The following is a 13,534-nucleotide window of genomic DNA, read 5'->3' on the forward strand; positions in this document are numbered from 1 at the left end:
TTCTTCTGCCTTTTATCATATACGATCAATTTAAAATATTTTATATGGACGCATAAAAATCTTTATTTGACTTGTACTATATCCATTCCTCCCTTCAAATAGTGTCTCTGCCCAAAATAACTTCATCAACAGTCCTCATAAGGAGTTACCACTGACTGAACATCAAACCCTAGCACTGGTGACTCAATATTTTCAGCTACCTGAAAGCTGGTTCCTTGCCATGTTCTTGGAACAACCCCCAAAGCTGCAAACTATGTCACTATCAATACTGTTTTACCTTTTCAGCACTCCAAAACTTAAAAATGAAGAAAGTCGTACTCCGACATCTCCAAATAAAGACAGGAGTAGATCAAGCTCAAAATTTTGTGATCATAATCTTGTCAAGTTTACCACGAAGTGCCCTAGTAGATTTTTTGCTCCCTCATTTTCGTTCCTTTGATTAGCATGTGCCTATGAAGATAAATTGAAAAGAACCCAGTTTTAAAACAATGAAGCTTGAGAGGATTAAGTGCTAGAAGAATATCAGGGAAGTGTTGTTTTGGTCAGACAGTCCACCACCACTCCAGGTCAAAATTCTGGATTATTCATTTCTTTATCCTTATTATTATGTTTCTCCTCATATTGATCATCTCCGGGTTTCTCAGCATCGTAAGGGAATTTTTAAGAAAGAAGAAACACAAGAAGAGAAGCATATAGTTATGGACAAAAGGCAGAAAAAGAGCTGGGGTAGTAGAAGTGAATAAAAATGTCAATAACTACAAACCTTTTGCAGTCTAGATTCTGATGGCAGACTAATAATGACAGATTGTCTCCAAGGCAGAACAGAAATGAAAACCATTATTTAAAAAACATATTCTGGGTGCCAAATCGAGATTCTTGCGATACTGCGCTGGCATAAAGCACTTAGATAACACTTTTTAGTTCAAAAAGTATCTCATGGGCCTTGTTTTATAATAACCACCCTTCTTTGGATTAAGTCCATAAGATATCAGGTTTGCTTTGAAAAAGTTGCAGAATGGCAACAGATTTCCCAAAGAGATGGTGGCACAATAGCCAATGTCTGATCTCCAAAAGCAAAATAAAGTACTAACACTTCAAAAGAAGAAAGGACCAACATACAAAAGTAGCACAATTCTCATTTTTCCAGGCACAAAAGATGGGGAAAGAACTTGACACACTGGATAATGCTTTCTGAGTGAAAAAAGCATCATCATCCCTTTTTTTGTATCCAGCTGAAGCATAAATGCAATCACTTATGACAAGAGTGGAAACAGGGCTCTGTCTTCCTCAAGGGCCTGAAAAACTTGCAAGCTGAGAGTGGACAGATTCAGGATTATCAAAGGTTACACAAAACCAGCAGGAACACAGGGCTAAACAGGCAGTTTTCTTTGGACTTAAACTGATCATAATATTTTCTTCCTATTTGAAAACAAAAAACGTGAACAACTTCGACTGAATAATCTATGCTTTTAGATGAGTCTATCACACGCCGGCTGATACTAATAGACTTACTCTAGTCCTGTAATTGATATTTACCTTTACCTATGTGTTAGCAGCAACTTTAATCATTACAAAGTTTTGCATAGTGAAGAAAAAGCATACTGTTTTTTTCACCGCTCTATTGTTGTAGTCTCATTTTTCTTTCTAAAAAACAATAAGTTTTATATTGCTTGAGGTTACTGGGAGAGAAATAATTTTTGTATATTTTCCCCACAATTAAGATTCTCTATTTTAAACAATATATCTTCCAAATCATATCAGTAACCATAATAAGCCAAGGATACACATACTATATAAATATAATGTATTATTTTTATAAACCTGGCACTATTTTTATTCTAAGATCATTAAAACTACAAGAATGTCCATTTTTATTAGCTCTCATATATAAAAATATACTTCTCCCACAAGATTTACTTTTTGTTCAGCCTGAAGACATTCTAAAAATATAGCTTTTCATCTTTTCTCATTTCTATCATGTATCCTTACTGATACTTTTCTGTTTTCTTCTATAATAAAACTGCAGACTTAAGATTTTATTTTACAGCACTATACTTCAATACATTTGTAAATCTTAGTAACGTTTATCTCTTTATAAGTATCATACCTTTATTCTTCCATTGTTTACTACTAATTTGAGACATCAAAATCATTGAAAACCAGTAGGTTTTGCCTCACCATCAAACAGCACGAAGGATAAAACATCCATCTTGCCATTGTACAATCACCATTTAGCGTAAGTGCCAGCTTTCAATGGCATGTTATTTATTTCTCTTTTTAAACAAAAGTATGAAGATCATCATCCTTCAATTTCATTGTTTGTTTGTTTGTGTGTTTTTTTCCAGTTTGGCATACTCCAACGAGATAAAACAAGCTTCTCAAATCAACAGTTTAGCCAATCCCTTGAGTCTGGACCTGGGTTACCATCAACCTATTAGATGACCATGCCTTTTTTTAATGGATGACAAAAAGGCAATGAGAGTGTCTGAGTAGAAGGCTTATTATCAATGAGGAAGGAACTACCTAAGAAATGTTATGCATTTTCAAACTATTTCATAAAATCACAATTAAATCACAAGTGATTGCAAAAGTAGGTCTTGACACTTACTTCACTTTCTCATGGGGATCAGACACCAGATACCACACAATTCTGGATATACCCAGATGCCTGTAGTCTTTGAGTATGACTTCAACAAAGCAAGCCATTACTCTGGACTGTGACTTTCCTTTTCCTGAGGCTTGTGTATGGTGTGTTCACAGGGTAGACTCCAATTCCCTTCATCACCCAGGTGATGTTGGGTTAAGATGATGCTGCTACAGCTGTTTTCTTCAGCAAATGCTCATCCATCACAACTCATGTGCGTCAGACCCTTCTGTCTCACATCAACACAAACTATTAACCTCTTTAAGAGTCTCTAAATGGTTTTCACTGAAGCTAAAGAAACTCAATTGAGAAGAACAGCAGCTTCATCAGCACTTATTCAATAAAAGCAGCTTTCATCACAAGGTCACAAGACTTCCCAAACATTCATAAGCTCTCCAGTATCTGTTGTACCCCAAAGCTCCTCTTCAGGTTTAATTCACTATTGTTCCACTCTTATGTTTTTCAGGCCTCAGAATTGCTCCACTTGTTCACTTCACACCAATCTACAATACTGAAATGGTTGCTTTCTGGTACAGGTCAAGGTCGGTGCATAACACAAATGCGAGTACATTATTTCACTTCAAGAATTGTAAAGATTTACAGAATCACAGAATGATAGATTGGAAGGGACCTCAAAAGATCATCTAGTCCAATCCACCTGCCAGAGCAGGAACACCTAGATGAGGTCACACAGGAAGGCGTCCAGGCGGGTTTTGAATGTCTCCAGAGTATGAATGTCTCTGTTACCCTCATTGAGAAGAAGTTTCTTCCCAAATTTAAGTGGAACCTCTTGTGTTCCAGTTTGAACCCATTACCCCTTTCCTATCATTGCTTGTCACCAAGAAGAGCTTGGCTCCATCCTTGGGACACTCACCCTTCATATATTTGTAATCATCAATAAGGTCACCCCCCCCAGTCTCCTCTTCTCAAAACTAAAGAGACCCAGCTCCCTCAGCCTTTCCTCATAAGGGAGATGCTTCACTCCCTTAATCATCTTTGTTGCCCTGCGCTGGACTCTCTCCAGCAGATTTGTCCCAAGTACTGCAAGAACCTGAGCTCACAAACTTGCTCCCTTTGAATTCGTCAGTTTCAGCTTTGTAATATTTCAAGACTTTGCTAAAACTGTTTGCGGTTTCAAGTATGGCTATAAGACATACAATGAAAGAACTAATAGATAATTAAAAAGCAGATGAGAAAAAAAAAACAACTTTTTTTTTTCCTTTTCAAGCTGTGTACAGTGCCCACATACCAAGCTGGTAACTGCAGAAACACATTTGTATTTAAATAGACTTAATACAAACAGATTTGAATACATGGAAAACAGAAGCCTTGTCATTTGGTAATTTGTTATGCTTTGCTTCCCCTCAGAAGCATTTAAAAGCATTAACAGCAAAATAAATACTGCAAATCCCAGGCTACTCTCTTAAGATAAAAAAACAAATGCTGGAAATACATATATTCTTCTATCAACAATAATTTTCCAGTTACAGCTAATTACTCTATTTCTAAATATACTTTCTAAAGAGCCCTCTTATTTCAGAATTTTTCAAAGAGCCATCTCTAATGTCTTCTGAAGAATAAGAACCATTTGACCGTGTTATTTTGGCCAACTGCTATTCAATACAGTAATGAAATATTAAAATACATATATACACATATTACACAAACAAACAAAAAATACATTGTATAGTTAACTATAATTTTCCATTATTTCATTAGTATCCTGCAACAGTATAAAGCACTTAGTAAGATTTTGTTTTATGAATACCCAATCAAATTTCACAAGTGGAAACAGCTTATCACATTTTTCCACAGTAAAAAAAAAAAAAGGCATTGCTTTAGGTGTTCAAATTCCTTTCCATATCAAAACTGATTTAAATCAGCTTAACAATCTGTGCATTGCCCATACTGGCAACTTCCTGAGAGCGATTCTCATTCAAACAAGAATTAAATGAGTGAAAACCCACAGTTTGTACTACAGAGGTCAGATTAGGTACTCAGGTGGATGTGCTCCCTCCTGGCTTTAGGATCTACAAAATATGTTTATTACAACACTAAAAACAAATCATCAGTAAGAAGTAACTAAGTACACTTCTCCTTCTGGATATGCAGGAAGCCACAGAAGAAAGGTGACTGGAATTAAACTGTAAGTCTACCACTGAACATAGTCTGATGGAAATAAATAAGGTATGTAAAATGTTCTTTCTGCTATTGTCGTTTTATGGTATTCCAAAGTCTGGCTTACACCAGACATGAGTTCATAAAGAGGAACAAGTAACAAGCTTAAAAATTCATAAGGAATGTACAACAAGCCTTCTTAGTAATCAACTTCTCTATTCACTGCTTTTCAATATATAATATGTGGACTACAAAACAGTTTGATATACTAGACTGAAATTTTTATTTTGATTCCAGACCTATCAAGAGAACACTACTGATTCCTTTTCTTCCAGCCCTGGTGCACTGTGCCTGCACACTCATGACTGTCCTACTGCTTGTGGCAAAGTACCAGATAAAAAGCAGCCCGGTTCACTACAGGGATCTCCAAGCATTGCTGTAACAGAGAAATAAAAGGCTTCCGCTGTCAAAATAATCCTTGACTTAATGCCAGATAATTACCCACATCTAACAGTTAAAAATTAATTCAGAAAATCTGAAAAAAAAAAAAGAACAAGCTAAATACGTACTAGCCAACGAAAGCATTGCAGTGCCATACAGCAGAGGTTTCAAGTGACAATGTGCAATGTGACGATACTCAGTATAACAGACATTTTCCAGAGATAAGTCCTCATGCACTACACGAATACTGGAATCTTATGCTAAAGTCTCTACTTTTAGAACATCATATTCATCTTGAGATCAAAGGTTCACATTTCACAGATCTTAACTTATGTCACTCAGTAAATGAAAGATGATTTGCATCTTTGCTACAACTCAGGTCAACCATTTACTGAAAATATTTTCTTCTTCCTAAAATAATATTTTCCCATATTTTTTTCTTTCTAGCAACAAGTGATTTGCAAGTTATCTACCTGCTGTGTTATAACTTCATCAGCATACATTTTACATCTAAAAATCAACAAAACTCCAGATATCCATGCTTCTTATTTTAAACTATGCAAAATATCTACCATGTCTTATTAAAAAACAGATGGCAATTTAAGTCAGAATAATAACAACCGAGAAAAATGGGAAAATGCTGCTTTGAATTTGTGGGTATCTTTCAATGCTCACTTACAATTACTTTTCATGTCCCCTTCTTCCCTTTTTTGACCACTTGTATTTGAACAACCAATATTTCAACCTAGATCTAGAACTGGTCACTATTTCCCTCTAATTCAATTACACATCTGAAGGTAAGAAAAACAAAACAAACACCTAGAACTTAACCTGCATACTTTTGACTCCTTAAACTTCATTTCACCTCAGCTCTCAGAGTTACCATCTTTATACCAAATTTAAATTACAGCAGCAATGCATCCATCAAAGAAATCTAAACCTCGGTAAAGGCATTTTAAAAATAATAATAATATCAGTCTCCAGACTGCCATCCCAACAGTCCCAAATGCAGAATGTAATAGTTACAGTTTCTTTTTTTTTAATTAATATATAAAATGTAGCTTTCTGGAGTCAAGCAGTCATTTTGTAGATACCAAGCCAAACAAAAACACAAGATCCTTACTCAGAAATTAAGTAAAATATTGTATATAGTGTATCACCTACTGCTGCCTGGAGCAAATAAAACTGTGGCCATGCTGGAAAAGGTTGGCTTGCCCCCTGGGTTGATGAGGCCTTCTTCAGCTTTCCGCAATCAAACCTGCAACATGGTGCAGCTAGTAGCCTCCCCACCTTCATAAAAAGCTCCTGAGACTTCATATTAGAAATAAGGTTGTCTGGATGATTCTAAACAGAATATGGAAGATATCTGTCTGACAGAGCTAAATCCATGATAACGACACAAGTTTGGTAGGTAGGAAAAATCATTAGCAAAGAGAAAACAAGCATGTTCTGGTAAGAGTGCAACTGCAGCCACCCCATGGCTCTCATACCCACTGTAAGCACCTCAAGAACTGCACAGCTCTCACACCCACCCACTAGGCATTGGGGCTACTGCCCTCTCTGTTGAGCAATGATTGATAAGCACATGATTTCAAATAGTTACCTTCTCTCCACGTGCCTGAGCATAGTAACAGGACAAGCTTTCTAAAATAAACCATAGTTTATTTTCACTTACACGTTTCGGCCTCGTGCCTTCAAATGGTCACTATACCATCTCTGAAAATAATTCCTTTTTAACTAGCTAGCTCTCCTCTTCTGATCTTTTCCAAGCATTTACTGACAGAAGTCTTACCTTGCGGTATTCTTTTACTTTCTTGCTTATTTTTTACTCTCAGTAAACTAATAAATCTGATTAACATGGTAATACAGTTAAAATAAATAAACAAAAAGCCATAGCAAACATAACAATGAAAAACTCAAGCAAGTGTGACTATGTTTAAAACTAGGTTAGTACTACACTTTATTTTAAAGGAGAGTTTGCCAACTTCTGGATACTTTTCAGCTTGGTAGACAAAAAAAACAAACAAACAAACCAAACAAAGAAACCCAAACCAAACCAACAAACAAACAAACAAAAAAAAAAAAAAAAAGGGAATTACATGAGTTTCACTGTCTTACACTATGCTTACAGCACTACCAGCGTAAGGCTGTACCTTCACATTGTGACATCTCTTTAAATACTCTGATACATAGTTTAACACAGAATTTATCAACTTAACAAAAAAAACCAAAAAACGGTGGCCTGATAATTTATTCATTTATACTTTGCTCACAGTAATTTTAAAATTGAAGATTTAGACAAGCCTTTTATTCATCCATACCCATCATTCTAATATGTAGCTTCAGGTGAGTTTAAGTTTCTGTCTCCAAACAACCTTGATATTTCTTTCAACAAAAACATGTCAGAAGTTCTCATGTCCTTAGTATTGCCTTACTTGGGTAACCACTTAATAAAATACATTCAGGCAAGACTTTGTCCAACTCCCTTTTTTATTATACCCGGAAGTATAATACTTCATTCACGTCAAATTTCAAGTCATTTCTATAGTTTTATTCTGAATTAGTGTCATACACCATACATATACCTACACATTACCTAGATCGCAGTTGTATTTTGCAATGCACCTGATTTCACATATTCTGCAGATTAATTTCAAAGGAACTTGTTCAGTAGAATCCTTTTCTGACTGTTCTGAAAATGGTAGCTGGACCAAAACTTGTTTGCCCTCCTTATCCTCAGAAGCAACCCAGAAAATACATAAGTGTGTGGCTAAATTCCCTTTGATTTTTACAAATGAAACTAGAAACCAAATTAGGCAAAGCACCATCCCTCAGCTTTCCACAACTTTTATGCTTATACTGAACTAAAAATTTGTGGCAAAAACAGTGTTGTGTTTACTAGTGAAATAATTTATTGAATCTATCTGGTGTTTTTTTGTTTCAGTTATTGGGGAAAAATGGTTGATCCTGCAGTTTTCTTCTGCTCAAGTTCTCAGAGGGAAACATATAACTTACTGTTTCTATTTGTCATTCAACTTCTTTTCAGCTACAAGTCAGGGCAACATAATGATTCATATGAAAGACAACATATGTGCATACAAATAAATTACTTCAATTTTTCTGTATCATGTTTTAGCACGTATCATTTAATTTAGCCTCTTATCTACCTCCTACTTTTCTCAACAATTTTCAAACCAGGGTTTTTTACAACATACTTCATACCTCTTCTTGGTTCTCTTCCACACACTGCATATTTAACATAACACAGTTCCAAAGTAAAAAGGAAAAAAAAAAAAGTAGTAATAAGTATTTTCAGTCAGCCCAGCCCAAGCAGTCATTCCCAGCTAAGTGAGAAGATGCTGAAGGTAGACAGCAGTAACTGGGTTCAAGAGAACTAAGAACTAAGCAATGAACACATATGTGCATTCTCCCCTTATTCAAATGGAGAACGATGGCAGAACACAGGCTGAGCCCACTTGCACCAGACAGACTGCGTTCTTACTCATGTAGCTTGCTGTGCATGTGATGAGTTATTTCTAGTGGTCAGCGTAGAACACCAGTATTTTTACACAAGAAAAGCACTACCAGTATAAACATGGCCTAACATGTAAACATAATTAACCACTCAAATGCAGAGCCATTTCACTAATAGAAGGTATAGGATAACTTGTCTTTGCAAGACGCTGTTTAAACATCTACTGTCACTACAGGTGCCACCAACAAGCTGGGAAAGTAAGACATTCATTAAGTTAGAAATACAGGCTCTCCTTTACCATCTCTCATTCGCAGGCTGCTTAGTATCCAAAAGCACATATTCTCATTTCAATTAAAACAAAACCAGGAATTACACTGTTGACGTTCCACCTGTTTCCAAACTGACATTCCTCCACACAACATTCATCCACGTTATATTAAAAATGACTGTACATTTTGGATAATCACAATAGTGAGACATCACACTATTATTAGACCTGCAAAAGGACTACCATATTTCAGACTGTTTCTAAAAAGCTACCAATATATCAAACAAAAAAAAAATATAAGCACATCTGACAGCCAGGCCAGCATAAGTATTTAACACAGACAGAACAAAGCTCAGCAACAAAATGAAAGACTTATTATAATAGCCTAGACTATTAAATAAAAGAGGTTATATTATGCCCCTTATTTCCCACAAGCATCTAGCCCATCACTATTTAGATAGAGTTTTCCCACCACTTCACACTCCTATAGCTGGAATTCAGGTATCACATTATGCAGTTAACCTGAGAACCATAACACATTCACTATTACTGCATACAGAAAGAAGATGCTGGAGTGCAAGGGTTCTTGCTAACCAACAACAAAAATAAAAAGGTTGAGTCACCCTGAACAAGCTCATCAAAAATTGTACCACATATCCAGCATATTTTAGCATACTTGAAGAGATAAACTGTTAAGGGTTTTCTGGTTATTCTTATAAGTATGCAAATGTTACTTTTAAAAAAACATGTAACACCAGAAGTGGTCAAATATTTGTGCCTTTCAAGTGACCATCACAAGATTTAAAACAGTCCCTGCATCAACAGATGCAATTTAAGCCTGCACTACACAAAGTACGGACAGTCATACATGCCATGTATCCTTCCAAACATCACCCGTAACAACTGATGCAGCCGAGCAAGCAGACAGCCCGGAATCTGACCCAAAACAGGCCCACAGTCCTTATCCGCTCAAGGTCAAAGCAGGACGGCTCCGGCAGCCCAACGCCGAGCTCGATCCCGCGCGGGAAGAGGTTCCCCCAGGAAGCCCCCCCGCGAATCCAGGCCTCGCCAGCAGCGCCCGCCGCAGGTGCCGGGGTTGGAGCGGCGGGGGGGGAGGGAGAGAAGCTTTGCAGCCACGAAACCCACCCGGGCCCACTGTGCGCTCCGGGGGCCAGCCCGGGGCAAAGCACGGCGCGGCACTGGGGAGAGCCAGACGCCACAGGTTAACTGACGCAGAGCCATTATCAGGCTAACCGCTGCCGCCAGGCTCCGCCGCACCTGCCTCCCACCCCCAGGCCAGCTCGGGCCCAGGCCGGCCCTCACCCTCTCCGACGGTGTCCGCTGCCCGGCCCGGGGAGGGGAGAGGAGAGGGCCGGCTTGGCTGCAGGGGCGGACCCCGCTCGGCTGCGGCGCCCTCTCCAACACAGAAGCGGCGACAGGGAGTGAGAAGGGCAGCGGCCGCCGGGCCCACAGCCCACCTGCGCCGGGAGGAGGAGGACGAGGAAGGAGAGGAGGGGGGCACCGGGGCGAGCGGCGTTACCTGAGCGACCCGAGCCGGAAGAGCCCGACCGCCACCGGCACCCCCGCGCCGCCCTGACAGCTCCCGGCATGCACCGCGCCGCGCCTCCCGCCCCGCCCGCACCGCGCCGCCACACCGCGCCCCCTGGCGGGCTGCGGCCTGAAAGGCGCGCAGCAGGCGCGGAGCTGCGTGAACGCGCAGCGGCCGACGCTTAGCGGCCCACATTTTGGTGGAGGATGGGTCGCGGCGGTTGGTTTGCCAGCACGGGAGTGCGCACCTGCGTAGCGATGTGTTTCTGTCCACACCTAGGCTGGCGCGGAAGCCGTTTTAATTGCGCGTTATGCGGAGGAGGAGCTGGCTCAGTATGCGTGGGCTGTGAACGTCCGTGAGGGAGCTTCTCGAGCCTCCTTGATGATGTAGTCCTGCCATGTATGGGGAAAACGAGCAAATGGACATGTGCACTGATGCAAATAAAAATATGGGGTTTATGTATATATATGGATTTTGTCTAATCTTTACATAGTTCATCAAATATAGTGCACGTAAAAACGGAAGGCAGGCAGTACTTCAGAAAATATTATTGATTATATTAGTAGTAGTTGTATTTAGGATTTTATGAAATTTGTTGTGATTAGTATGCTGAAGTCCTTACACAGAAAGGTGTGCGAGATGCCCACACAGACGACACTGGAAGGAATTTTTTACTGCAAGATCGATTTTCAAGCGACCAGTTCCACAATATGAAGGATGCAGTTCTTAGGCTGCAATCTGTTAGTGTCAAATCCATCATTACGGTTCTCAAATTTAAGCAGGCTTCATAATAGCAATCAGTTATTATGGTTATAAACGACTTAACTGCAAAAAAACCCCACAAAAACTGCATTTAACTTATATAATAAATCTTTTAGACTCTGTCTGAAGACAAGTAAATATTTCTAAAATATTGCCAGGGGAAAATCTAATTTGTAAATCTTCTACTTGCTGACTTATGTTATCAGCCAACATTTTATGGAGTCTAATTTTATTCTCCAGACTTGGAACAATAATAAAGAGGAAATGTGATTCCTTTTCTATTCCAGGATTCACTAGGTGAGAAACAGTGACTTTTTGGAAAGCTGACAATTCCCACTGGTTTTCTGAGGTACTGAGTGTGATTTTACAGGTCGTGTATTTCCAATTAAAATGGTGCATTTACATTTACATTTCTTTGAAGATGTTTATAAATGCATTTGAGATTTCATGCAACTAGGGTCAGTGCTGGTTTTGGAGCTATTTAAAAGTGGTGATCTTCAAAGAGTGGTGGGACTTTGAATATCTACATGCCTTCACACGCTCCTGCACTGTCAAGCAGTTAGGCTTCACTTTTGCTGAATTTAGTAGAAGCAGTTACAACTCTGAGCTCTCAGTTATCTGAAATTGTTTCATCAACTTTATGTGCAGTGGCAATTAAAAAAAAACAAAAAACAAACCACAAACCACTGTACATTATCAAGAAGAATACTGAGAACAAAATAGAGGGAGTCATTTGGCCGCTGTAGAAAATGCCAGCACAGGCTTAGATTGATTACTGCATCACTTTGTGTCTTCACGGCTCAGGAAGGATGCAGAAGAGTTAGGGAAGGCACAGAAAAAAGGATGGCGTCACCACCTTACAGCAAGAGCAATAACAGCTGGGAGAGAATTGACTAAAATTTACAAAATCATGAAAGATGTCAAGTTGTTAAACAAATCCCACAGTATGAGAATGAGGAGACACCTCATGGAAACAGTGGAAGATCATTCTTGAGACTTGTTAAAAAAATGCTTTTCTGCAAAGCAGATAGTGAACTTCTAGAATGTATTGCCACTAGAGGCAGGGAACTGGACACTATCCATAGGCTCAAGGAGGCATTATTGATATTGATGGCAAACACATGGGTAAGTGGACACTGAAGGAAGTAGGCCGGGATATACTCTCCAGCATACCTAATACTACGAGAGATGCAGGGGAAGTACTGGGAAGTGACCACATTAAGGAGCTCTTCCTGAATAGTATCTCCTTGTACTGACATTGGAGTCAAACTGGGCTAGATGCACCACTGATGCAACGTGCCCTTGCTCTACAGGAGTAATTATTTCACTGCAGAAATGGTGAGAAACGTACAATAGAAAATTTTGAATAAATGAAGTCCACACCCTGCAAATATTTATTATTCATAACCTTGTAACCTTGTGTAAGCCCTTGTAAAGTCAGGGCCCAAGGCCCTTTTACTAAGAGTTGATTCTCCTATAATCATGTGGATTTTATGTTTGATGTTTGATGTGTGACGTGCTTGCTCAGAGCAATTTAACCTGCTATACGTGCGTTTGTTTGTGAAGTAATTGGAAATGAAAACCACCATGTGGACTAAATATTTTTCTTCCTTAAAAAAGCAAACAAACAAAACCAAAATCCCCAACTGCCACCCTCAGAATGGCATGTAGAAACTACAATCTGGATCTTAGAATACTTGAATAAATTCATGCTTTATAGAAAAAAAATCTTGGCTGAAACAGTTTAGCTGATTATTATCTATTTTTTCCCACAAAATCTGACCTTACTCCATCTACTTCTTTGAGACACTCCTAAGACATCTACTTGGTTTTGCCAACTCCAAAGACTAAGATTACTTCAAAGTAATAATGTCCTAGATAGTAAATTGCTAGGAAACTAACATCCAAATCTGCCTTTTTGTTTGAAGCTTTGCAAATCACATTTTCAAAGAACTCTCTGCAATCGCAAAAGGTCTTGAGAGTTTCATAGAAAGTAAACACTTAACATTAGGAAAGACTGTTTTTTCCCAAAGCAAAAGCTTCTTTCCTTGTGTCCTCAAATACAGACCATCAACAGCCTTTTATATGGTGTGAGCGCAGCATGCTGGATGAAGCATGCAGTGGGGACAGCGCTCATGAGCTAAGGGATGATCACACAGGGGTGTCGAGGCAGGTTACAGTCGCTTTGATAAAAGACCTGGTGAGAGGCAGTAGAAAGCCTTACCCCAGAGCAGCAGATACCTGTGCCCAGGAGTTGGTTTGGCATGAGTGCAATGG

At 39.0% G+C, this 13,534-nt stretch overlaps 1 protein-coding gene across 9 annotated transcripts in view; it reads right to left on the reverse strand.

The window, feature by feature from the left end:
- The window catches only part of DOP1A (DOP1 leucine zipper like protein A), a 63,467-nt gene extending 52,908 nt beyond the window's left edge, over positions 1-10,559 (reverse strand). For 5 of the 9 annotated variants that reach the window (XM_065833309.2, XM_071806819.1, XM_065833310.2 and 2 more), the window contains exon 1: positions 10,487-10,559. The gene's annotated coding sequence lies outside the window, so the exon portion shown is untranslated. Of the gene's footprint in view, positions 1-277; positions 451-10,269; positions 10,415-10,486 lie in introns of those variants that run through there. The other 4 variants (XM_071806823.1, XM_071806824.1, XM_071806817.1 and 1 more) reach the window with 2 other exon arrangements.
- Between the last annotated feature and the right edge of the window lie 2,975 nt (positions 10,560-13,534).

The sequence above is a fragment of the Patagioenas fasciata genome, chromosome 3 (assembly GCF_037038585.1).
Source record: "Patagioenas fasciata isolate bPatFas1 chromosome 3, bPatFas1.hap1, whole genome shotgun sequence".
Lineage (NCBI taxonomy): Eukaryota > Metazoa > Chordata > Aves > Columbiformes > Columbidae > Patagioenas > Patagioenas fasciata.